The sequence below is a fragment of the Bombus impatiens genome, unplaced genomic scaffold (genome assembly GCF_000188095.3).
Source record: "Bombus impatiens unplaced genomic scaffold, BIMP_2.2 scf_0129, whole genome shotgun sequence".
Classification (NCBI taxonomy): domain Eukaryota; kingdom Metazoa; phylum Arthropoda; class Insecta; order Hymenoptera; family Apidae; genus Bombus; species Bombus impatiens.
Genome location: NT_176548.1, coordinates 1,407,404 through 1,432,457, shown reverse-complemented (window position 1 = coordinate 1,432,457; position 25,054 = coordinate 1,407,404). Strand labels below are relative to the sequence as shown.

The 25,054-nt window shown below is 48.8% G+C and overlaps 1 protein-coding gene and 1 long non-coding RNA gene across 2 annotated transcripts in view; one reads left to right on the top strand and one right to left on the bottom strand.

The window, feature by feature from the left end:
* The window catches only part of LOC100749750 (protein dachsous), a 229,991-nt gene that overhangs the window by 25,506 nt on the left and 179,431 nt on the right, over window positions 1–25,054 (top strand). The gene's annotated exons all lie outside the window — the stretch shown is intronic.
* On the bottom strand, window positions 2,896–16,578 carry LOC112212177. Its single transcript, XR_002945976.2, has 3 exons — window positions 16,448–16,578; window positions 13,316–13,322; window positions 2,896–2,906 (listed from the first exon to the last, which is right to left on the bottom strand). It is a non-coding gene; the product is annotated as an uncharacterized LOC112212177 (long non-coding RNA).

Genomic DNA, 25,054 nt, shown 5'->3' with positions numbered 1-25,054 from the left:
CGTACGCCGAGGCGAGGCAAGGCGAGACGAACCGACTCGAGTCGAATCGAGTCAAGTCGAATTGCACGCGCATTATCCTGCCGAAGCTTCCATGTAAATTTTATCGACCAAACGATGAACAAGTTGCAAGTTTAAGATTCGCGAGCGGAACGATCCAGCTTGGCGGAGGTCTTCTGAGTCGACTCTAGAAGGTGATTGCGTGACGCGTGCAGGATACGTATTTATACGCATTCGTGCTATATAATTCGCGTAATGGCTGGATGCAAGAGTAACACGATATCCAAAGCCGTCCTCCACATGCACGGTTAACGGTTTAGCGTCCCTACTCTGTTAACTAGTTTGCACTAGTTTAATCCTAGATGAGACATCGACGACGGACGCAGATAGAATACACGCGAGAAGGAAGTTGATATTTTAGACGCATTTCGATTATCTCACCGTTCGCGTGGAGCATAAGGTGGTTAGTTGCGGTTGGGTAGCGGGAGGAAATCGAAAAGAGAATAGAAAATCGCATGGAGACGTAGGGTCGTTGTCGTTGGAAAGTGGTCGATTTGCTGGTCGTTGAATCGATGGATGGATCGATCGGGATCAGGCTAGGTGCGTACATACGACGTTCGAGGCGATCTCTGTTTCTGAAAGAACCAGGGCAGCTGGTGTGTGGTGCAGGTATGCACAAACGTAGCGTGTACTCGCGACGGACACGTTTACGGAACATATTATCTGGTTACACGTACGTACATAGGTACGGTCGACTACGTAGGTACGAGTACGTAGGTGCACCCTCACAGTGCTCGCACACCACGGCTTTCAACGGCCGCGACCAGCAGACTGTAAATATCGTTATGCACGTTCTCCTGGCCAGAGAGGCCGCTATCGCCGCTATATATTGTCAGCAATTATTGCTACAAGAGATTATTTGTTGGTAGGCCAAGGCAGATAAATCAATAACCACGGTTGGGAGGCACGGTGAACGTCGAGGGAACGAGGGATGGATCATGCTAGACGACAGCCCCTTATCGTGGTCATTACCGTCGTTGTCGTTGTAATTTTTATCCTCGAAACGAACGCCCATTTCGATCGAACGTGTCGTTCGTTGTTTTTACGATGACGGTCGATAGGATCTTGCCATCGCGCAGAATCCTCTTCTTAGGACGAATAGACCTCGACGATTACTGTAAAATCGGTGATAGATGAGACGATTTTTGGACGTGCGTCTGCTCTTGGACTAGATACGACGGTAAATTCGCAGGGCGTGCGAGAAAGCAGGATCGCGATGCAGTAGCCGCTCGAATAAATGTATAGTTGTGCTCCGGAATCGACGAGAAGCCCGTACTCGCAAAAACTGGCAGATGCGTGCGACGTTTTTAAAGCAGCCCAACTGTATACGTTCACGAGAGGACAGAGAGATAGACAGAGATATTAATACATAGATAGATAAATAGGTGTGTGTATATATATATATATATATATATATATACACTTGGCAAGATATATACAGGGTGATTGGTAACTGGTGGTAGAAGCGGTAAGGGGGTGATTCTACGCGAAAAACAAGTCGAAAACATAGAATAAAAATTTTTCGTTTGAGGCTTTGTTTTCGAGCAAATCGAGTTTGAATTTTCGCTCGGTACGCGTGCGGTACGTTATAACAGATCTCACTGTAAATCGTTGTCTCGATGGAAAAATTTAAAAAAATTAAAAAAACATTTTTATTCTATATTTTCGACTTCTTTTTTCGCTTAGAATCATATCTTATATGTAGTATCTGTATATGTAGTATCTTAATAATATAGAGTAAGGATAAGAAAGGATGTTCTATTTGAAGCGAAGTTTAGTTTTATTTTAACAAGCAATACCCAATGCAAAAACTGACTACAATATCTTTGTATTTCTTATTTTAACAGTCAGCTCACAACTTCTGTCTTCCCAGGTCAAAAAATGCTGACCTTCAACCCTCGCACCCTTCTCCCACTCTTTTACTCATTTAGCTTCGACGTCACCAAGGCATACACTCTTCCTTACACTATCTCTTTCTTTCTCTCTTCCCCAGATCTCTTACGATTCTTAGTTTATGCCTTAAATTTACAACTTATACTATCCCGAGAAAACTCGAACTTAAATATATGATAGACCAAGCGTATACCCCCCTTTTCTTTTGATATTACATATATATATATACAGGGTGGTTAGTAACTGGTGGTACAAGCGGAAAGGGGGTGATTCTACGCGAAAAAAGAAGTCGAAAATATAGAATAAACATTTTTTTTTAATTTTTCCATGGAGACAACGATTTACAGTGAGATCCGTTATAACGTACCGCACGCGTACCGGGCGAAAATTTAAAGTCGATTTTCTCGAAAGCAAAGCCTCAAACGAAAAATTTTTATTTTTCGATCGACAAGCCTTGCGATCGGAAAATTTTTGTCGTTTCTATCTTGTCAAGGCCATTCTGTCGTTCGCGTAGTCTATAATCGGTCAAAAGTGCTTCTGTTAACAGCGAACAGCTCACAAGGGAAGCGTGGACGCCGCTTTGTAGGGACACGGCTGACGTCGGCTTACACGCGGGTTCACCTCTCCTTTAAAAATCCGCCAGGCTATCGGATCTCTCGACCTTGAAGAATGAAACAAGTTGTAACACGGGAAAAGGGAGGCGCGGAGACGGCTGCGGTGCTTGCAGCTACTCGAGCAGCCTGTGGCAACCTCCACGATCTTTACTCTATAAAAGCTTAATTGTTTCTCACTTTACGGTTCGATCCTCTTGATCTCGCCTGCTATTATACGCGTTCTCTTCCATTATTTTTCCTACCTCTTTTCCTTCTCGTGCACATCTCGAGATATCTTTTTTCTTTACACTCGCTTTCTTCTTCGCCTATCTTAGGTTGCGACCGATATTTTTCGACACAGTCCTCTTACGACTTTCTTTATCTGGAAATGTTTGATAGCGAATGTTCGATGCTTTACAATTTTTCCTGGATAGAAATCACGCGGTTCTTTGACCGTTTCAGCATCTACCTACTCGTTTCGCGTCAACTTTTTATTCCATTCGTTGACTTGGTCGGCGGCGTAATCGCATGCAACGTGACACGTGCAGCCATCGCGTATAATCACTCTCGCGTAGCTGTAACTTCTTTGACGTCGACGATGACGATGTTCTTTCTACTTTGACGTCGTATCCTCTATTATCGCGTGGATTCGACGTCGCGCCTCCTATCAGTTTCGTTCTTTGACTTGACGTAACTCGATGTAGTTCTTTTGCGGTACCACTCTTTTTCCAACGTTGCGAGGGACAGCGGCGTTTCCAACGTTCCGGCGCGCGTTTATTCTCGTCCCGCGATTCACCCGTCCTTTCACTTTTTTCTGCCGGTGTCGTATCACGGTATCGGCATATTGTACGAGCGGGATATACTTGAAGCGGGTACCTACTTGAAAAATGTTTACGTTCCGTTTCTCTACCCGTTGATCGGGACGACAATACGCGTAACACACGCTACGTATACGCGTATATAGGAGCATTCGCAAACCTGTCTTCGAGATATTACCCCGTTGATTTCTTCGGCTACTCGAAAATCCATTGGCTCCTTTGAAGAATATTCCCAAGGTTCAAAAATAAATAAAAGGAAAGAGTGGACCAGTGGCGCGCCCTTGAAAGCAACGGACGAACATACATAAATACACCCACCATCCTAGAATCCGAGGTCTAGGCATCTAGTCGAAACCTAGACCTAGCTGCAACAGAGAATACGTAGAGAAGTCGAAGGCGGTGGGACAGGGGCCAGGGAGGAGTTGAAGCAGTGAAGAGAGCACGGTTATTACAGAACGTTGTAAAATTATGGATCGTTAAGCGGCTTTACGAGTTTGTTCTGTTCGCCCAGGCATCTTGGTTCTTTCTCTTGTCTTTCTTTTTCCTCTCGCCACTCCGTTCTCGTTTTTCTTCCTCGGTTATTCTCTCTGTTCCATCGGAGAGAAGCCGCATTTAGCTCCACGCGAATTCTTGGACGGACAGTCGCGGAATAGCTTATCTCGAGCGTGACCGGTGTTGTGGGCCCATGGAACACCTCGTTTCGATCTTTTCCATCGATCGAGAAAGGAAGCGAGATACGATCAAGAGCGCATACCGTGCGTCGTCCTTCCATCCTATTTAGACTTTGTCTCGACTCGACACCAACGGTAAGATAGCAGCTTCCTATCTAACGAATTTTACTCTACGTTCGCGAATCATCGACGCGTTCGCAACCACCATCCATCCTTTACTTTTTCTCGTATTATCCTGCATTTCGCGGGAGATAGCGCTATTTCTGGGCGCATCCACGCGTCACGTATCGTCATGTATCGCCATCCTTTCCGTTACTGCTCATAAAAAGAAGACGAAAAGACGAACGATATACACACGCTAGATCAGAAACGTGGAAAACCTTGAAATAGCTATGATTCCGAGATACCGGGAACGCGCGGAGTCGGGAACAAGAGTTCGCAGACAGTTCGAAAAAGCTCGCCTGAAGGCTCGTCATTAGTCTGTGCGATCTGCCGTATCGCCGAGTCGCTTAGAAGTATGACGAAGAGGAAGAAGGGTGAAGGACGAAGTAAAAGAGGCTGATGAAAATGTAGCAGAAAATGGCAAGCATAGTAGAAGGAAGAACGAGCAAGACCGGATACGTATGTCGCGAATGATAGAGGGAGAGAGAGAGAGAAAGAAGCATCGGATAGGAAAAAGGAGGGAGCGAGAAAGAAAAAGGACGAAAGCTACGAAGATGGTCGATATCGTTGAAAACGCGTAAAGCTGTTTTGTAGCGAACGACGAACGAAACAAAAGGCATACGGATATCATTGCACCGATTCGCTTGGCTATAATACAAGAGCTGTTCGCGGTGGACTTGCCTCGTTCCTTCTCTCTTCCTCGTAATATCCATCTTCTGTTCACAACCACCAAACCATTTCTCTACCATCTTCTTCTTTTCCATCTTCTTTTCCTTCTCCTCTTCTCTGTTTCTTTTTCTCGGAAGCGAAACCGTGGCTGCAAGGTAATTGTAGTGATTATACCTTCCTCTCTCTCTCCGACTGTCTATCCGCCTATCTACCGCTACGTTCCTTTTTCTTCTCTTCGTTCCGAAAGCCATCGACGTTCTTGCACTTTGCTCCGTGCCGTGTCTCTTTCCGATGAATCGGAAAAAATTGCTTTAGAGGCTTGTAAATTCGCCTAGAAAACGCGCTTCTGCTTGCTCGTTGTTTCGCCACCGTTCGATGCCTTGTTGCGCTCGGCCATTCGGCTATGTCGCGTTCCCTTCGTGACCGCGACAAGACATCGACGTCGTTGTCATCTCGTTTGACGAAATCGTTGTCTCCGTTTGAATTGTTTCTCGATAACGATCGTGGATCTGGAAGCGTATCTGTTTCGCGAAAGGTTTCGCGAAAGTACTCGCAGCCGAGACAGGCAGTAGAGCTACCGCTGAGATTTCAGCGGCATGCTGCGCAAGCAAGAGCAGAGTTCTAGCGGCGGCGGTGGCGGTAGCGGTGGTGGTGGAGGAGGTGGAGGTAGAGAAACTTGGGCGAAGGCGTTCGAGATGCCCGCGAAAGAGACGGCGGCCAGCCCCTTGTGGTGTGTCCGTCAGCCGAGCTATATATCACGTGTAAACGACTCGGGTATTAGCATATCTGTATCTGTCCGGTGGTTGTCCCTGCCAACTCTACCGGGGTGAACGTCTCCTCTACCCACCTCCACCTCCGGACCCACCAGGCTCCCTACCCGAACCTTTGCTCGGTTACTCGTCCCCGTACGCTTCAGATGGACCAAGCAGATTCCGGGGACCAACGAAGTCGACTCCGCTCAAGGAGAGGAGACGCGATGACGAGGACACGCGAAAACGCACTGTTCTCTCGCTTGCTGGTAACAGGGAGGCGGGGAAGCCGCGCGAGAGTTTGGAGAACGAGCGGCCACCGAAAGGGAAGGACAGATAGCGGCCGAAGGATCGGTATCAGCCTCTTCTTCTCGAAACTTTAATTGGGAGCTTACACGACGCGCGCACTACGTACTTACATATACGCGAAGAAAGAACGCATCCCTCTTCGACGCAACTTACGGTGCTCGTTACGATCGCTACCAGCAACGAAATTCCCTGCGTGCCCGATCGCTGCCGAATTATTTGCCTATACGTCGACCGCTGCCGCCGTCGCCACCATCACCACTACCACCGTTTCTTCTCCTGGAGAACCGAGCAATCACCGCGGATAAGGACAGGACGAGTAGACGACGACAACGAAGACGACAACGACGACGACGACGCGCCATCGACTCTCGTCTCCCAAACGGGAGGAGCGATGGAAAATAAGAAAAAGGTCGGATGAAACGTTCGAGAAAAGAAAAGAGGATGGATTGCGGAGAATGACGCGAGAGACGGAGAAACGAACACGGAGAGCGAGAGAAAAAGAAAAAAGATGGATGGACGTTGGAAAGGGAAAGAAGTAGAGGCTGCGCCATCGTAATAGCGGCCGAATCATTTTGCCGGGGTATTTTTCAAAATGACTGGGCACTGTAGGAGCGGTATGCCGTGTTCTCTCGCGATTCGTCTGGGGCTTCACCGCTCCGAATTGCCCACAGATGCGAGGGAAAGAGGAAGAAATGGGAGAAGAAAGAGGGCGAAGGTGGCAAGTAGAAGAGGCGCGCAGCAATGTACGCGATACATTCTGCACCGACAACGAGAGAGAAAGAGAGAGAGAGAGAGGGAGAGAGAGAGAGAGAGATTGAATGAGAGAGAGAGAGAGAGAGAGATTGAATGAGAGAGAGAGAGAGAGAGAGATTGAATGAGAGAGAGAGAGAGAGAGAGATTGAATGAGAGAGAGAGAGAGAGAGAGATTGAATGAGAGAGAGAGAGAGAGAGAGATTGAATGAGAGAGAGAGAGAGAGAGAGATTGAATGAGAGAGAGAGAGAGAGAGAGATTGAATGAGAGAGAGAGAGAGAGAGAGATTGAATGAGAGAGAGAGAGAGAGAGAGATTGAATGAGAGAGAGAGAGAGAGAGAGATTGAATGAGAGAGAGAGAGAGAGAGAGATTGAATGAGAGAGAGAGAGAGAGAGAGAGAGAGAGAGGGAGAGAGAGAGAGAGAGATTGAATGAGAGAGAGAGAGAGAGAGAGATTGAATGAGAGAGAGAGAGGGGGGGGATGGAACAGAGCGAGCAAGGAAGAAAGCCATACGGTATCACGGCTGCGCCAATGAGATAAAAGAAATGAATCCGGGCGAAAGGGAGGATCGAAGGAGATTGAGAGTATAAAAGAGTGACGAAGGAAGAACGAAAGAGAGAGAAAGATGGGCTACTGCATGGGCCACCGGTAAGAAAGCAGTTCGGTAATTGCGTACACCAACCGTTTCCACCGCGGGGATGAATATTTCGATTTCTCGCAAAGTCTCAGCCTGTTCTTCGAATCACCGGCAGCCGCGTGACTCGCTTCCGAAAGCAGAAATCCCGGTATCGAAAGAATTCGTGCCACTGAAAACGGCACGCGATTCTCCTTTCCATCTCGGTAGATACGTTTTCTTCTCCTTTCATTCTCTTCTTCTACTCGAAATGTTGCCACCCGTCCCTTCCTCCGGGCTATCGATTCCAATAAGACACAGATTTCGATCGCGAATCTGCCCCGGACGACGAATTCGCCGCAAACCTACCTTCGAAACGAACACTCGCCACTCGCTGCCGACGCACCAACGGAATTCAGACGTCTTTGTCTTTCTGCGTGTAGCCGAAAACTTGGTCGAGAATTCGAACGAGCTGCGTATACCATTCGCCTAGTCAGACCCAGACGGTATAATTTGTGGCGGATCGTGTCATTTTGAAACTCCCTGTGACGCCAACCTCCCACTTTTCGAGGTACTATCGCGCGTTCCTCTCTCTACCTGAAAGGTTCCCGCGTTTCGATCTTTCTCTCCGTCCTCTCTTCTCCGACGTTCATTATAGTTGAACTATCGCGGGCCCGCGTGTCTTTCTTTCTTCGTTGAAAAGCAACTGGTCATTTGCCAAATATTCGGAGCATTGCGTTTTACCTAGTCCTTCGAAACGTGCAATCGGACCGAGAGCCCCAGGGCTCGGCGAACCAACGAAACGATCCGGATTCGTCTTCTCTTAGCCAAGTAGCCCCTTTGCCCCGTCAATCCTTTACCCTCTCGAAAAATTTCCAGATTTCAGACGGCCTCGATCTCTCCTCGCGTTAACGGTTAACGACGAATCGGTAACGAGACGATCGTCGTTCGTAGCATGCGAACCGCCACGTATCCGAACGGAGATAACGTGTTGAACGCATTCCGTAGTTGGTAGATTCGCATTAACGCGAGACATGGGCGTCCGCTACTGGTCGAAGGAGCGACCGGTATCGTCGTTACTGGTACGTATCCCTGTAGAAACCAACTCCGCCACCGCCACCGTCTCCTGCGTCGTGCCGTTCGGTAATTGCGGACGAGTCGCTAAACATGCAACGACATTCTTGAGCACGCGATCCGTCTCCGAGTTGCTTGCCTTCTACCTGGCAGATCGGTGAAACCAGTCGAAGGAAAGAGGAAGGCAGAAAAGGGAGACAGAAGCGACTGACCGACGAGTCCAATCGAGAAGAACGCACAGAGATATCGTAAACTTATTTGACAATCGTCTACACGCACGCGTATGCGTAACACACGACTCCGACGCATTATCGACAAATTCTGGCGATGCGAAGAAATGGTGCGAGGAAATTTGATCTCGATAATAGCGATCGGATCGTTTTCTATCGTTCCTTCGACGAAGACGAGCGAACTCGTCTTAGGGCACAGTCGCGTTGAGTTGGCATACTCTTTCGATATGGATATTGTCTCGCAAAAAGATAATATAAATATAAGACATATGCCGGTATCTGGCTAAAGATTCGGCATTGGTTTCGAAGTGAGTTGGTCGGGAAGATCGGAGAGGCAAAGGGAGGCAGAAGGAGCACGAGGGAGCGAAGGGGATAGCTGAGAGATGGCGAGTTCTTATTACGACGTGGCCGTTCGTCGTCCAATTAGAGCCGTCTAATTGGAGGCTCGTGGAGGCGCGGGGATGACGGAAGTGGCGATAAGACCGGGTGCAAGTCGTCACGGTGCAACCACCGGACGAAAGAACGATCCGAGGAGAACGCCAGACTTCTGGCACACAGTCGAACCGTGCGCGCGTACACACCAGTGACGTATCCAAACGTATGCGGCCCTCACAGAGCGAACCGAGGCGCGAATATAAATCACGCTGCGTTACACCCGAGCGTGCGGGTATATCGCGGCTGTTTCACGCACGCATGCATATACGTACACGCACGTCGCATGCACTTACTTTTCTCTTTCTCATCACTTATCCCATTTTTCGCTTCTTTCGTCCTTTCTAGTACGATTCTCTTTCCGCTTCGTCGCATCGTCTTCCGTTGCCGATGGTTTCGCTGCCAAAGCAATGCGCGAATCGATCGGTTAACGACAACGAGTTTCGTAAACTCGAATACCGATGATTTTCGGTGTACGTGGTTGTTGGCGGATTGAAAAACGCGTTTGTCTGCTCGTCACGACTGTCCGCCTTCCAAGTGTGCTTACCTCTGCTAATTTTCGCTATTTGCCGTGGCGAGACACAAGCGTTAGAAGTACCCAGCCTCGAGTTTACCCATGCACTCGTCTATGCACGCATGCACGCCACGGTGTACCTTTCGCAGGCGTGTGCCTCGACGGAACTTGCTTTTCGAAGCAAACCGACGAACGCGCGATCTCTGTGCTATTTGTTTTCCTCGCCGCTTGTTTTGCGTTCATGATCGGCAGAAGGAGCGGAAAATATACGACGAGAGGATAAGGGTGCGGACAGATACAAGGACGAATTGAAATGAGAAAAGAGACAGAGGTCGCTCGCTGTGAAAGACTGGAAAGATGGAGAGGAGATCGTGTGCCGTCTTTAGAGTTGGATGATATTCGCTGGCTCGTTGTATGAATAATTAAGATTATGTTTCGGTATTGGCCTTTCGCTAACACCGACTGGCCCATATACACGTAAAGCCGAGCGCGAGCTAATAATATGCGTTAAGGATTACCGGCTATATACGATTATATTCGAATACATTGCCATAAAGATTTTAAACGATCTCAATAATTTCCACGGACTTTTAACGCGGTCAAGAGTAAGATATAAGCGCGGTAATTAATTCTCGAGTTGCTTTTAACGTGTATAACTGGGCAATTTATATCTGTCTCGGTAAGAAGCGGTTTCAATTTTGCTGCTGGTCTATTATATCTGGTTGCAAAGATCGTTTAACGCTTGCGTGGAAAAATTCTGGATCGGTCGTTTGCACGGTTTTAATTATGCCCGGGATAAACTCTGGCAGTACATGCTCCGACGATACGTAGAGGATCGTGAATGAAAAAAGGAGACTACTTGCCGTCCATTACGTGATCGAGCGATGTATGGTGTGAAACGACGTAGGCAGCTATCTATAGCCTTCACCTGTGCTCCAGACCGCCCCACACCGCGGCGCACCGTAGCATGCCGCGCCGTATTTCGCCAGCTCGAAACCACTCGATCGAGCACCTGTCGGTGTATAGCTAATCCTACAACTCCGGCTATAAACGAGATCACAAACGCGCTACACGAGTCGCGTGTCCTCGTTCATTGTTGTCTCGATAGCCGCTTCGCTTGTCGGACGCGAGTCTCCACCTTCGTTCGTTTTACCTTGCTTCTTACCTCGTACTCTGCCGTTTCGAGTTTCGATGAGTTTATCAATCTGTACGGTTTAATCGTTTCGCGCGACCAGTTTCTTCCTAGAGTTCGTCGAAAGCGGAGCTTTTCGAGAAACGATAACGCTTAAGAGCGAAAACCGTTCGAGTTTTAGTAGGTCATCGAAGAATGGTAGATGTGGACGAAAGCAGGAGAGAAACGCGTGAGATATAAAAGAGAGAGGTCGAGGCGGAGTCTGTAGTTATCTGTATTCCGGTTTACCGAGAACCTATGCACCTGAGATGCATAACTCTGGTTGGTGTGTGGAACGCGGGGAGAGAGCAGTGAAACGCATGCCAGGAGAGGGAGACGGAAAGGGAACTAACCATTTTCACGATGCATTAACAAACATTTTATAGCCGAGGCTTGCGCAAAATAATCCTTCGCAGACGGTGATCGCGTTTCGATAGGATATTTATCGTCGTCGCTGTTTCGAAAACACCATTGTTAAAACACGTCGCATTCTTCGACGCGCGCAACCTGGCCTCGCCTTCGTTCGAACGAGCGAGAAAATTGCCGCGAACCATGGTAATGCTACTTCGACCCTGATGGCAAATCATTTCCGAGGACGGTAAATCGTTTCCAAAAAATTCTTTGTTTTTCGATCTCGTTCGGATTCCGCAGCGAAACCCTTCCTCTTCCTCTGTTCTTTTCTTCCTTTTCTTTATTTTCTTCGGAAATAACAACGGATTCGTCTAGCTTTTGCCTGTACGATTCTTCGGCCTGTATACACGCGTAACGTTGAAAGGATACGATGCGACGTTATCGGTAATTGTGCGGCTTGCTATCTCGAAAACTTAAACGATGCTCGTAACTTACACGTAACCTAATGGAGAACTGGACACGGGAAATGGAAGAAAGCTCGTACGTTTCCGTTGCAGAGCGGAAGATGAAACGGAAAATGTCTGCTAAATCGCCTACGCGAGTGGGAAGCACGTAGAAGAAAAAATCCGATTCTCTCCGTGTTGCGGTTGGCTTTCTCCGGCACGTCGGCGATACAGGAATTCTGTTACTCCTGGGAAAGGAGAAGGTTGGAGGCCCCTGATTCGCTGTGATTTCTGGGACGATATACACTCGGTGCTTGTCGTCGTGGATGGAACGAACGTGCACCGCACAGCGCGACGCGATCCTATCGGTAATTGCGACCAGCTGTACCCGGCAGGAGTACAACAAGGAGACGACAGGAAAGAGACGGAGAAAGGGAGAAACTCGGCAGGTAGAAAGAGAATTCGATCAGCTCGCGATTTACGATCGAGAGAAATTACTGAAACCGAATTTCGCGTGCGCGCTGCCAAGCGAGCGTTTCTCGAGGAAAGCGAGACGGTGCGGCGTGGCGAGCGGTAAGCGGTGGTAGGCGACGCGGGAAAGAGAGCAGACGAAGTATGGCTTAAAGTCGCACGAGGCTTGGCGTAACGTAATAGTCGCAGGTGCAGTTTGACACGGCAAAGTGGTATGCTGATGCAATTAGCAGAACTTACATCTATTCTGTCTCTACGCCTATCTGTATAAGCATAAGTCGCAACTCGCGAGTGTAGTACGGCGCGTATAACGATAAGGTAAAGCGACCATGTAAAAGGAGATGGAGAGAGCGATAAGCGGTAAGGTTGGGCGGAGGTGGGAAAGAATGAAAAGACAGACTGCAAACGAGAAAGAGAACGCGATGGAAAGAGACGAGAAGAAGATACGAGAGGGAAAGAGAGCCAGAGTTGAATTGCGCTGTTTATTAATGTGTGCCAACGGAGCGTGTCTGTCATGTAGGTTGGTTGGTAGGTAGGTAGGTAGGTAGGTAGGGAGGTAGGGAGGTAGGGAGGTAGTAGGTAGGTAGGTAGGTAGCTAGGTAGATAGGTAGGTAGGTAGGTAGGTAGGTAGGTAGGTAGGTAGGTAGGTCGGTTGGTTGGTAGGTAGGTTGGTAGGTGAGAGCAACGATGCCGATCGAAGGAGACTGGTTGCTGCCGATGGTGTTATTGCTGTCGGCGTGATCTCTGTCGTTACTGGAACCAACTGAGTCCGGCCCCTTGTATACGCGTCTTCTCTTCGATTCGCTTTAATTAGAGCAAGTTCGTGTTTACACAAAGATACGTTGCTTCTAGGCAGAAAAAGTCCGTAGGCGCGACTGCATTGAATCTGCCACGCCGTACTTTATTCTCGCCGAGGTCTCGTTGCCGCGATACTCGCGCTCATGCATGCGCCCAATTATTTCAGAACTTCCAGTTTACCCGTACCGGTCGTGCTGTTTTCTATGCGCGGTTTGTCTTGGTCTTCGTTCTTCGAGGACGAAAGAAATAGTCGGACCGAATACGAGGATGCACGAGGGGACGTAATCGATCGATTAACGGGATCCAGGGCGACCCACCGGCCACGGCCGATAACTAATTGGTCGACCGCGTATTCAGGGTAGAAAGATTCATCGGTGGCCGCGTTTGGTTCCGCAGATTAACTTCGCCCACGGGACCACTCGACCACAATAAGAGAAACGATCGATCAACGGTGCGCCGTCGACAACGATTCGTCAACGAGGTCGCCGAGTAAATGACGAAATTCGATGCGTCTCGGGTCTCGCAAACTTTTATCGCTCGCCCACAATTCACCTGAAATACCAATTAAAATACGAGCTATTTTTCTTTCTGTTGTATTTCGTTTCGTTTCAAGATGAAATTCGATCGATCGCGACGAAGAGAAGGAACAATCTGTTCGCTCGATCGATAATGAGACGAATCGGAGTTGCAAATACCGTGCCATGACCGTGCGATATTTCCTCGATCGAGAAAATCTCGCGTTGTTATTAGAGAGAACACGAATAGACAGCGCCTTTTGAATCTTATTAGCCGCATGCTTGTTAAGCTTATTACGCATTTATAATTGTGGTATTTTGGTGAAATTTTATCGGGTTGTCGCGAATCTGTCGCTTTATTACGCGTGCTCGGCCGTTGGTTCGTCGCGAACCAACTTTTTTCTTGCGATTTCTATGCTAATGCTATCTGTTATGTCGGGCGACCGTCTACCTAGACCAGGCCATACACCGCGGGCTAGACGGGAACCAGATGTCCGCTCATCCTTACTGTGTACACTCAATAATCTTAAGGACCCATCGTAAATCTAAGGAATTTTCTAGCTAAGGTCCTTCAGACCTAAGGAATATCGTTTTTCCAAATAATTTTCTAAAGGCTATTGTCTACTACGGCTCGAGAAGGGAAATTTAGTTTTTCTCACGTACGATGCTTCCCACTAGCAACTTTCTGTCGAGGGCGGCTAAGACGCTTCCAGTCCACCAACCTTCGTTTATCCAATCAGAAGCAATGTATACTGCCCTCATTTTCCTGACCAAAAATGTCATCAACAAATCCGATGGTCCCGTGCGCTGGATACACCCATCGCTAGCTTTCCTCCGACACAGCATCGTCACTGTACCTTACTTCTTCTACGCAGGTAGAAAAGTCAACTACTTCTTATACACCGCTAGAAAAGTCAACTACTTCTTATACACCGCTAGAAAAGTCAACAACTAAGTACGAAATCTAACGCCTAACGCCTAACGTCTAAGTCTAAGCACACCGCTAGAGGAGTATAATTCATATCAACTATCTAAGTCGGTTCTCGGGAATATCGAACATTCACCTCTATTAAGTATCCTCGAGTGCTACGTCCACTAACATACTAAATTTAACTATAAGAGCCTTGCTCTATTGTGCATATCTATCTTATATTCGTGCGACAAGTTGTTATCTACGATTTATACCTACTCAACAGTGTAACCTAAGTGTTGAAAATATATAATTTATAATTCTGTGAATCACAGTATTATACCAATTGAATCACCCCTATTATCTTAACGGAAATCAGGGGATCGATCAACTGGTGGTGTCGATTATTATAATCGTAACGTGAATTTACGAGTCCCGTTGACGTCTCCCCGCGATTGATCGAAAATACACTATCCGTTGGTACCCGTGGGTCATGACGGTATCCAATTGGCAGATTCGTATCGAGACCCGTGAAACGATAATTGGCTAATAGTATCGTGGCGATAATAATAACTAGAAAATCTGCGTGACTACTTTTCGCGCGGCGCTAAGCGTCTCGAGATTACAGTATGCCGCGTTTTAATAATCTGCGAGCATTAGCGCGGACCACTTACTTGCCCATAACGCTGGATATTTACATCGTCCCGACAATTTTATCGTTCTTCGGAACGACTGGCTGGGATTTCTCCGCAAGAATGTCGTGGACGATGGTCGGCGCTGCTCCATTCTCGCGGAGTAACGCGTATCTCGGACGCGAGTTCGGTAATTTGCTCGGTTTCACGATGATCTCGTCCAAGATGGAGAGATACAATTAATTATCGGCGATCAACCGGCGATCGACGATTCGCGGGAGGGAGAAATTACGGTGGAAAGAGACGATAGAACGAATACGTTGCACGAATGCGAGTTCTGCCGTTTCCGAGAAAAAGCATCGCGGAGAGGCTCTTTACAGGCAAAATCGTGTGTCAGGCAATCGATCAATCGATTCTCTAGGCGTTGCAGGTTATTACGTGAAAAATTCTTGTAGCTCCGATAGCTTCTCGCCGCGGGAGGGTTCGGACCCCCAGCGTACTCCTCCCTCGTGCTTCTCCTTCCACTAGCCTTTCCTCTTTCTTTCTTCCATCTTTCAGCCATCAACGATCCTCATCTATCTCGCGCCTGCTCGTTGCCGACCATCATTCTAGCTCCAGTCTTTCTACCCAGGATCCTTTTGCTCTATGTCTCTTTTTTCCTCTCTTTCCTTCTTTGATTCTCTTGACCTCCTCCTCCCTCTCCTCCTCCTCAAAGGTATCGTAACGTAGTATCCGCTCTATCTCTTTCGTCTTCGCCTCGTATCTCCTCTATCCTTCGGCAGCATTCTACGCTCTTCTCTCAGAGATGTCTGCCTCCTCGCCGAGCTTCATCCCTTCGCTTTTCAGATACTGTTTCGCGCTTCTTCTTCCGTCTAAACCCTCCTAACTCTCCCGACCACGCATTTCATCCGAGACATACACGCGAAATCTTGTTTCGTTCAGAGCTTCGCAATAGCGTAGAGAGAGCCGTTGCAATCTGCGCTTCCACCGCAAATACATTGTTATCTGTCTCGTATTCTACCATTACGAGGCGCCCGTTTTTCGAGCACACCCGAAAAATATGCAGGATGGTATCGCATTATCACGCGTAGTCTCGGTTAAGGGCTTACCACGTGCTCGTTGCACGACGTTTACGATGCATAAAACATACCTGGTTAATTTGTGACAAAATTCTCGCGTTGGTTTATTGCGCGCGCTCCTCTATCCACGCTAAATCGACGCTAAACGATCGCAAATGTGTTTCTCGAAGAAAATTTTACGAATCTACGTCGTGCTGCGCGTAACGTCGCTAACCTTACAAGATACAGATTGATGCGCGTGTTCGAGGATCGAGCGAATCGCCCAAGTCGATTATAAATTTCGCAAACATAGCTCCTTGGTATCGTCGTAAATTTCTCCCCATCGAACACTAACATACTCGATATAGGCGCAATAGGTATGCAGTCGTGGCTCGTACAGTAACTCGTGGTTATTGTTATTATCGATGTGGACTATCGACTATTAGCGCTACAGCCTCGTTTTTGATCGCTTCGCGCTTGAAGCGCATTCCATTTTTCGATGCGCATGTTTCGCGTGATCGAACGAATAATCGCCAAACGTTTTCGACGACGACGCTGTAACGTCAATTCACATCAGAGACCAGGCCACATACCACGGACAGGATGGCACCCAGATGTCTGCACATCCTTGGTGCGCACACTTAATAGTCTTAAGTACCCACCAGGGGTCTTGGCATTTTCATAGTTAAGGTCCTTCGGACCAAGCGAGTATTTCCTGTCTTAGATTCCCTTTACGTTTATTGTCTACCACGTGTTAGCTTAGAAAGTTGGTTTTCTTCACATTAGGTATGTTCTGTTAGCAACTTTCTCGCGAGGGCGGCTAAACCCTTCCTGGTCCACCAACCGTCTTATTATCCAATCGGAGACGGTGTCTACTGCCCTCACTTCCTTAACCAAAATTGTCGTCAACAAATCCGATAGTCCCGTGTCCTTAGACACACTCAGCCCTAGCCTTCCTCAGACATGATATCGCCAGAAAGACTCACTTATTCTGTATCCTCAGAATAGCCAACGTATATATACCGGTCTCTACCCTTATAACAGTCGCGTACTTAACGTATCGTTGTAACTAAGTCTTACATAACGTGGTTGGAGTGAATCGTGATGGTATGTTCTGTTAGCAACTTTCTCGCTAGTTTTCCTTACGTCTGGTATGTTCCGTTAACAACTTTCGCACGAGGGCGGCAAAGAAACTTCCTGGTCCACCACCCGTCTTATTATCCAATCGGAGACGGTGTCTACTGCCCTCACTTCCTTAACCAAAATTGTCGTCAACAAATCCGATAGTCCCGTGTCCTTAGACACACTCAGCCCTAGCCTTCCTCAGACATGATATCGCCAGAAAGACTCACTTATTCTGTATCCTCAGAATAGCCAACGTATATATACCGGTCTCTACCCTTATAACAGTCGCGTACTTAACGTATCGTTGTAACTAAGTCTTACATAACGTGGTTGGAGTGAATCGTGATTTATGTTAATTCAGCGTGTGTTACATTGTGATTGCTGAATTCATAATAAAGTTTAATTAAAACAAAGTTAATAGTTGTGTTACGACTCAGCTATTTTTATTTTTATTTTCATCAACCAACCCCAAAAATTACGTGACAACGCCGTGGTAAAACGGGCGTGCAGTTCCATAGGAGAACAGAACGCAGAGCAGAGTAGAGCGGTGCAGCGGTGCGAGCGAGTAGCTGGGTCGTAAAGCAGCAAGGGAACGGTGGCGATGCATTCGGTTGCAGCGTACCGTGCAACCGGCCGTTTAGCGGCCGCTTAGCGATCCGATTCTACCGATTAGAGGAAAAACCTTGCGTAAACGTGAGCCGCCGCGTTTGTTTCACGCCGGTAGCTATGCACCGGTGTGCATTATGTTCAGCCGCTTGTCCACAGCATTTGCTAGCGTATTTACCACCGTGGCTGATAACCGGTAATTCTGTCTCCGCTTAATTACCGGCGCAGAAAAAACTGGAAATGGCCTTACTTTCCAACGGATTTTCGATCGCAGCGTGGCTTGGGTGCAGCGGCCACTGCGGTCGATCCTCGAAACGGCGCCAATAACGCAAACGGAATTCGGAGGAATTTCGGAACGTACAGTCGAGAGTATCGAAGGCGGTCCTCCCTGGTATATAGTTGCGCGTTTCCGCGATGCAAGTCGAATCCTTCATTAGGCGCTACCGATTGGATGGTAGAGAGTAGTGTTGCATGCACGCAAGTAGGATCACTCGGCAAGAACCGTTCTCTGCACGCGTGCAAAGTGTTTCGCGGCCTGAGGGCATACGGAGATTCCAGATTCTCGACACCACTTATCTTCCACGCAACTTTCTACCAGTGGAGCAGATGAGAGGCACCGATAAAAACGCATGAAATATATCGACAGCATTTTATACGCGCACCGCCGATCGACGATCAAGTTATTAATAATCTTTTCGCATTTAGCTACCGTATCTACGGCGAATAATGCTTTTCGGCTGCGCCTATCTCTCCACCGTGCCTCTCTTTTCTCTTCTATCGGCCTTCTTTTTTATCGCTTTAGGATCGCTTTAACCAGAATGGGACGTCTCGACATTCTCGACACTCTTCCGACCGTTCGATCTTTCGCCGCTCGATCGACCTTCACTTTTTTTCCCCAACGATAGGTTTTTCGCAGTTCGATTGAATCGTATCTATTTACCGAGAAGCGGCTACGGCTAAACAGACGCGACGCGAACGCTGCGACGACACCTGCGTCCTATCGATCGTTTCGGTGTGAACCGATAAGGCGCATTTTTCACTGCGCTACGCCAATGCAGCCAGTCGACTATTCAGCCAGACAGCCCGTTTATATGAGACGGTAAAAACCTCCTACCGTATACGCACGCCGAGAGCTGGTTTCAATCGCCGCCGGCTACACGAAGATTCCAGATTCTCGTCATCGTCCGTCATTCCGGAGTAACTTTGCTCGGAATAAATCGGCTCACGCGATGAAAGTGTAACGCGATAATTATAGTAAATGGTGAGCTTGTATCGATCTCTGACCAAAACGAAACGTTCACCGACGCGACGCGCGTTTTCCTTTCCAAAACTCAAGAGAGAGAGAGAGAGAAAGAGAGGGCGAGAGAGAGAGAGAGAGCGCACGTTGGACACGAGTCCGAGAGTCGAAGGAAACTTCGTCGAGGATATATCGAAAAGATGAAGAGAGGGACCGAGCGATCGGTTCGAAGATTATTCACTTTCGAACGAGTCGAAACGATCGTAAATAGGAATTATTCAAATTTTCAATCGGTTGGCTGGATGCCGCGTATTTGCTCGGCTTAACGGTTCGCGCGAGGGGTGGGCTTTGGACACGCGTTGCACCCGGAGTCTGCGTGCAACGGGCGTTTGGCTGCCGCCTCGGGCATCTTCGGTATGACGGATTCCCAACGCCATTCATCTTTCGTGCGATCTTGTTGCCCGGAGAAACGGCCGATCCACGAAGATCCCCGGCTTTGAAACTGCGAACGAGTGACCGACCAGTCGAGCCACCTGCGTTCCACCAAATAGACCGCATCCAGAGACAACAAATCGTCTTTCACGCGCCTTCCCCTTTTCGCTCTGCCGTCGCCATAGTAAGCATAATTCTCTGCTTCTTTTCAATTAGAATTATTTCGCATCGCGATCAAGAACTGCAGATAATCGTTATTCGCGAACGAACGCTTTCAAGTTGAAACCGTGCCGCCGCGAAATGTTACGAGGGAGAATGGGCGGTAAGATTAAGCCAAAAATAAGGGACGAGAAATCGCGCGACGAGGAACGAGAGTGATGGTATTTCTCAATAAGTTGGCGGAGAAAATAATTTGTGGGTGTCCAGTGTTGGCGGCGGAGTTTGCGGTCTTGGTACGACAGGCAAGACGGTGAGGTGGAACCGAAAGAAGAGCGCGAACGTGAGCGAAGAACAGGGCGGTCGAGGAAGAAGAAGAAGGGGAGGATGTTGCGGTCGATGGTCGTAGATGAGAAAATGGGGTGGTAGAAGGGACGCGCAAAGGCTAAGAAGAAAAAGGAAATGAAAGAAAGAGAGGAAAAAGCGCGGACCCAAAGTGTGGACTTTATTAACTCTGGCTAACGTCACACGGTTCCTGGCAAGTGTACGATGCGATCGCTCGTAAATCGGGACACTTTTGTGGAGGTGCGAGCGCGCTCGCCATTTCTTCACGAATACGCCGGAGGATCGGCCATCCCGAAAAGGTTGACTTTTCGAAGCGATTCTTCTGTCGGAGGGAAGGTTCGGAAGTCCCGTTAGTTCTTCTCCGCGCGAGATAACATCGCTGCCCTTTTTTTCTTTCTCTCTTTCTTTCCAACTTTGCAACGTTTGCTTCTTGGATTTCCGGGCACGAAGCAGTGGTTTACACGAGTACGGGACGAATTATTAACTGCGTCAGCCTGCCAGGGCGCCTCCGTGGTTCAGTTCGTCCCTGTCGAGGTTCCTCCGATCGAATAGATATTCTAGCTAAGACGATGCGCGATAATTCAACGATGCGCCACGAGATCGTGGAGACGAGACTATCGCAGCTTCTTCCCGGCGTCGCGTCAAACGAAGAAAATGCACGACGAACGATCGGCGTTCCCCGATGGACACACCTGATTCCTTAAAGGTGAGAAAAAGATCGCAAAAGTGGGGCATCGCGATTACTACGAGTGCCGTGGGATTTCGCGTTGTTAGACTGTCGAGCGGATTTAGATACTCGGCGCGTCGGATGCCGCTCGGTTCGGTTGTGAAATATACGAGTAGCGTAAAAGGAAGAGGGGTAGTATTGGCGTGTAGATATCTCTGGTAACGCAGCGACTCGCGCAGCATTCGCACGCAAATGCAGAAAATACTCGTGTAAACAGTGTGGCAGGCAAATAATAGCGTCAGCGTAGATGGTAGCAGACGAGAGTCTCGTGCGAGCATCGGTTGCGTTGCATCGTACAAGAGACGCATTCCGGCATAAAGTACGCTATAGGTCCTGCAGATAATTATCTGTGTCCAAGAGCTCGACCGGTACCGGGACTCCCCCGGAACCTCCTGTTTGGACGTACGCGGAACCCTCTTAAATCCTGAATCTCGTAAATGCATAAATAAGCCCGTCGCGCGTGACACCGCTTGATCTGTCTTCGCGATTCTCCTTCTCCTCCTCCTCCTACTTCGTAGCCAGTTAATCGTCCTTCGATTCTTTCCTTCGCATGAGTTCCTCGCGGCTAGCTTACCGAGCGATGAAACTTTGCCGAGATTTCTGAATGCGTTTACGGCACGTTCATACGCGTCCCGGCGGAAACGTTAAACGATTCGGATACGACAGACCCGACAGCAAATCGCATCGATGCCCAACCTACTTTTCTGTGTACGCGTGCGATCTTGATGTCCTCGTACGTTCTAACGAAGTCCGTTTCTTCGAAGTGGAAGCGAGGAAGCGTAGCGATATTTCGCGCCTTCGACTCGCAGGAGCAAAGATTCTCGTTCGAGGCGTGTTAATCGTAGCGTAACGTCATCATCGACGACTAGGTTCCCGGCCGCGAGCTGGCGAGGGTGACGAGAACGGCGAGATACATGTTCTCTCAAACAGCGAAACGATTTCCCCGACATGACACCAGGATCGGTTCGATTGATTTCGAAAGGCGGCAAGAAAATTGACGCGCCGCTGGGAACCCAGACCACTTCGTTTCGAATCGAATCGAATCGCGCGTACTACTTGCAGGAATGTGCCGTGTCATGCCACTCGTTCGAATCTATTCGATCCAACAACAACCTTCGATAACGAATATAAACGCGTGCGTGAAATTCATGTTGTCTGTTCGAGAAGAATTCCGGTGGATGATTCGTGGAACGTTGGAAATTTCGAAAAAGGCTGGTAGTTCGATTGGAAGTCGGAGTTCCCATTACTTATTCGCGATACGGAATTTCCGTAAGTTCGCTACGCCGCTACTCGAACCCATAAGCGAAGATTGAAAACGAGAGTAGCGACGGTTCGGGTGGTCCTGCATCGCGATCCTCTCAGCTCTTCACCAACAGCGGCCCGAGTACTACGTGCTACTCTCAACGTTGCGCTCTATCTGCCTGTATCTCGCTCTTTCGATCCGCGCGCTCTTTACTTCCCCCATCCTCTGTCTCTGTTCGTTCCTCCCTCGCAGATACGCTTGTTCTCCGCATCATCTCTTCCATCCGTTTCGTCTCCTTCTGTCTCCCACCTAAAGGCTCGTAGCTCGCTTAACGTCAAAAACATTGCGATTTTATCAGCTCTTTCAATTAACTTAACAATATGCCGGATACGCAACGAGAGATAGCCAATAGTTTCGCAGTGGTAACGGTGCTCGGGCCTCGAGCCGGATCGAGCGAACCGATTCGCAGCCTTTCAGCTGGAAAAAGTTTCGTCTGCGAAGAGTTTACACAGAGTAAAGGGGCGTGATAGGGCAACGGAGGGAACCAGAGAATTCGTATCGCTCGAATGACGATGCTCCGCCATTGAAAAGAGCTTACTTTTCGTCGTCCGTTGCATCGCGTCCACGAGCCCGCGGTTTCGTTCTCTGCTCTTTCGGTGCTACTTTGCACGTCTGCCATCGTGACGAAGAACGCGTGGTACGTTGCACGTCGCAGGCTACAGTCAAACTCAAGCGATATCGCTTAGCCGGTTCGACGCCAGCAGCGTCTAATCGCGGAACGAACGAGCTACAGTCAGGCGATCGACCGATGGTGTAATGGGACGAGGCTGTGCCATAACCGCGTTATAACGCGTTTTACCCCCCGTAGAAACCGAAACGCCTCTCCCGTGTCCCCGAAATTGCATCGTCATCGTTGCTTTCACGTTTACAGTCCAGGCGAAAATATCGTAGAACCGTGACGCGTCGTTTCCTCCTCTCTCGATGATTCACGCGAAAAATGCTCGAAATACTGGCGCTTGAAGGAATTTACGCGGAACGTGTCGCCATTGAAATTCACTATCAGCCGTTTAATTACGTACGAATTCCACGGCCACACCGTTATCCGCGTACATACGAGGAGTGGCCGCGTGCCCAGTGCCGGCTTTTGTCGTTTCCCGCGATTCTCGCGAACGGGAGCCTCGGAGCATGTGGAACGCGTACTAAACTCATGGCGGACGTAATTACGGAATAATAGAACGACCAACGCCTTTGGATTGGTGTTTCACAGGCGCCATTCGTGGCAACCTCTAAAACCTCTGGCGTGTCACAGCGACGGTCTATCGTCGCATTGATCGCATGGATCGCTCGGTGAGAACCCGATGTGCGTCGTGCGATGCACGTCGACCGCCTGGCCGAGCAGTTGTTGGTTGCTGGTTAAGCATCGTGTTAAAAGCATAATAACGGGAATCGAAGATTCGAAGATCGTGGCGAGAAAACAGAGACGCGATGCCAAGACAGAGCAGGCTCCACTGACCGTAGATGCCGAGAATAATCCGTGGATTGTCTCAAGGACGTTGCTCGTCCACCAACCTATTCGTCGTTGTAGGCTCGAGATTCCTCCGAGTCACCCCGAGCACTCGCGGTCAAGTAATTTGCCATCTTATTTGATTCGCGCGTTCCATCCACCGGCGGTTCGTAATTCGTATCGCTCGAACGCATAATCGACGATGATTCGAACGATAGAAACCAGTGGAAACCGAACCGTTCGATCGACTGGCCGAGAATCGAGTTCGTCCGACTGGACGATCGATCGGATAGACGAGAGAACGTCGCGCGATTTATCGAAACGGTGATCGGAAACGACAGAAACGTTTGGATTGAGAGGACAGTCAATGATTATCTTGTACGCCATTACTCGTTCATCGCCGGTGTCCGCTATTTCCGCGAGTAAACTGGTCTTCATGAATCAACCGCGTTATACGGACGACTCTTTTGGAGTCACGTAAAATTTCAGCAACAAGAGACAAAAGTCTCGCAAGAAGTATAAAAGTTTCGATATCAAAAGGATACTGGATTCGCGATTCGAAAAAAAGGAGAGATGATCGCGTATAGTCGCTATCGTAACCGTAGCGTATCGACTGGTAGTTGGCTCATTACCGACCTACGTGGTCTATAAACGACACAGAGCCGAGTTGGAGCGCGCGTCAGCGAAAGTAAGTTCGTCGAAGAACGGCGCGGGGGATCGTTCGATCGTCCGCTTGTAACTCGAGGTAATTAGAATCGGAGGTACCTACACCCCTGTTCCTTCGCCTCGACTTCTTCCAGCGTCTTTTCGCTCGTAAGTCTTTTCCCTCCGGTTCGCAACTTGGCTCCGTCTTTTCTGCTCTTTTTCTTCTCGGTGCTCGAACACTCTGTCGGCCGTCCGTCGCCCCATGTGGTGCGTTTGCATATACATTCACGTGCGTGAGCGCGTAAGCGTAAGCGATGCGCGAGTCAGCTTTGCTAGCGAGCTCGCGTCTCCTCTTTTTCTCCTTTTCCCTTCGTTCGGCACCGCTCGTATTTTCTCCGTCCCCTCGGAGCATATTCCGCCACGCCGCGCCACGCGTGCTCCTCGTTGCTTCTCGATGAAGTTCGTTGCACGCGATTGCGATTATTATCGATCTTTCGTGGTTCCGAACAGATCGTAGTAATTTTACCGGATAGTCGCGCGCGTCTCCATGTCTTTGTCCATCCACTTCAAATACCCTGATTTCGCTCTGTACTCTATCGCGACGAAATTGCCGACCGCTATCAGGATGAACGCTAACCGAAACAGACGAAAGACGTTTGTTTTTTTTTCGAATTCCCGTCATCCTCGAAAGAAACTCCTCGATTCGGTTTTATAAGAGACACGGGTACTTAACCTAAAAGAAATTTGGCGAATTTCGTATCGCCCGCAGAGCCGGAAGGAAAGTGACTCGTTAACGCGTTAGCTTGTTCATAGCAAATCAAGTCTGACGTGAACGTCTACCTCGTGGATACCAGTGGGTAAACAGGACGGTTTTCGATTTTCATTTGCTTGTTGGTCGATGGATCGATCGGACCGCGTGACGGTCGAAAGATGATAGAACGCGGAGAAGGCGCGGCTGAGTGCGCGCAGCGTTGTCGAATCGAAGGCCAGCAGAGGTCGTCGAACGGCCGCCGTTCCCGGGTGTGGGTGGTTGAAAGAAGGCCAGACAAATTACCCCCGGCTTAATACGACAATGTGCCATCAACTTTGGCCTACACGCTGACAGTTACTATTTCATACACCTTCTCGTTCTGGGCCCTCGGCCCTCGT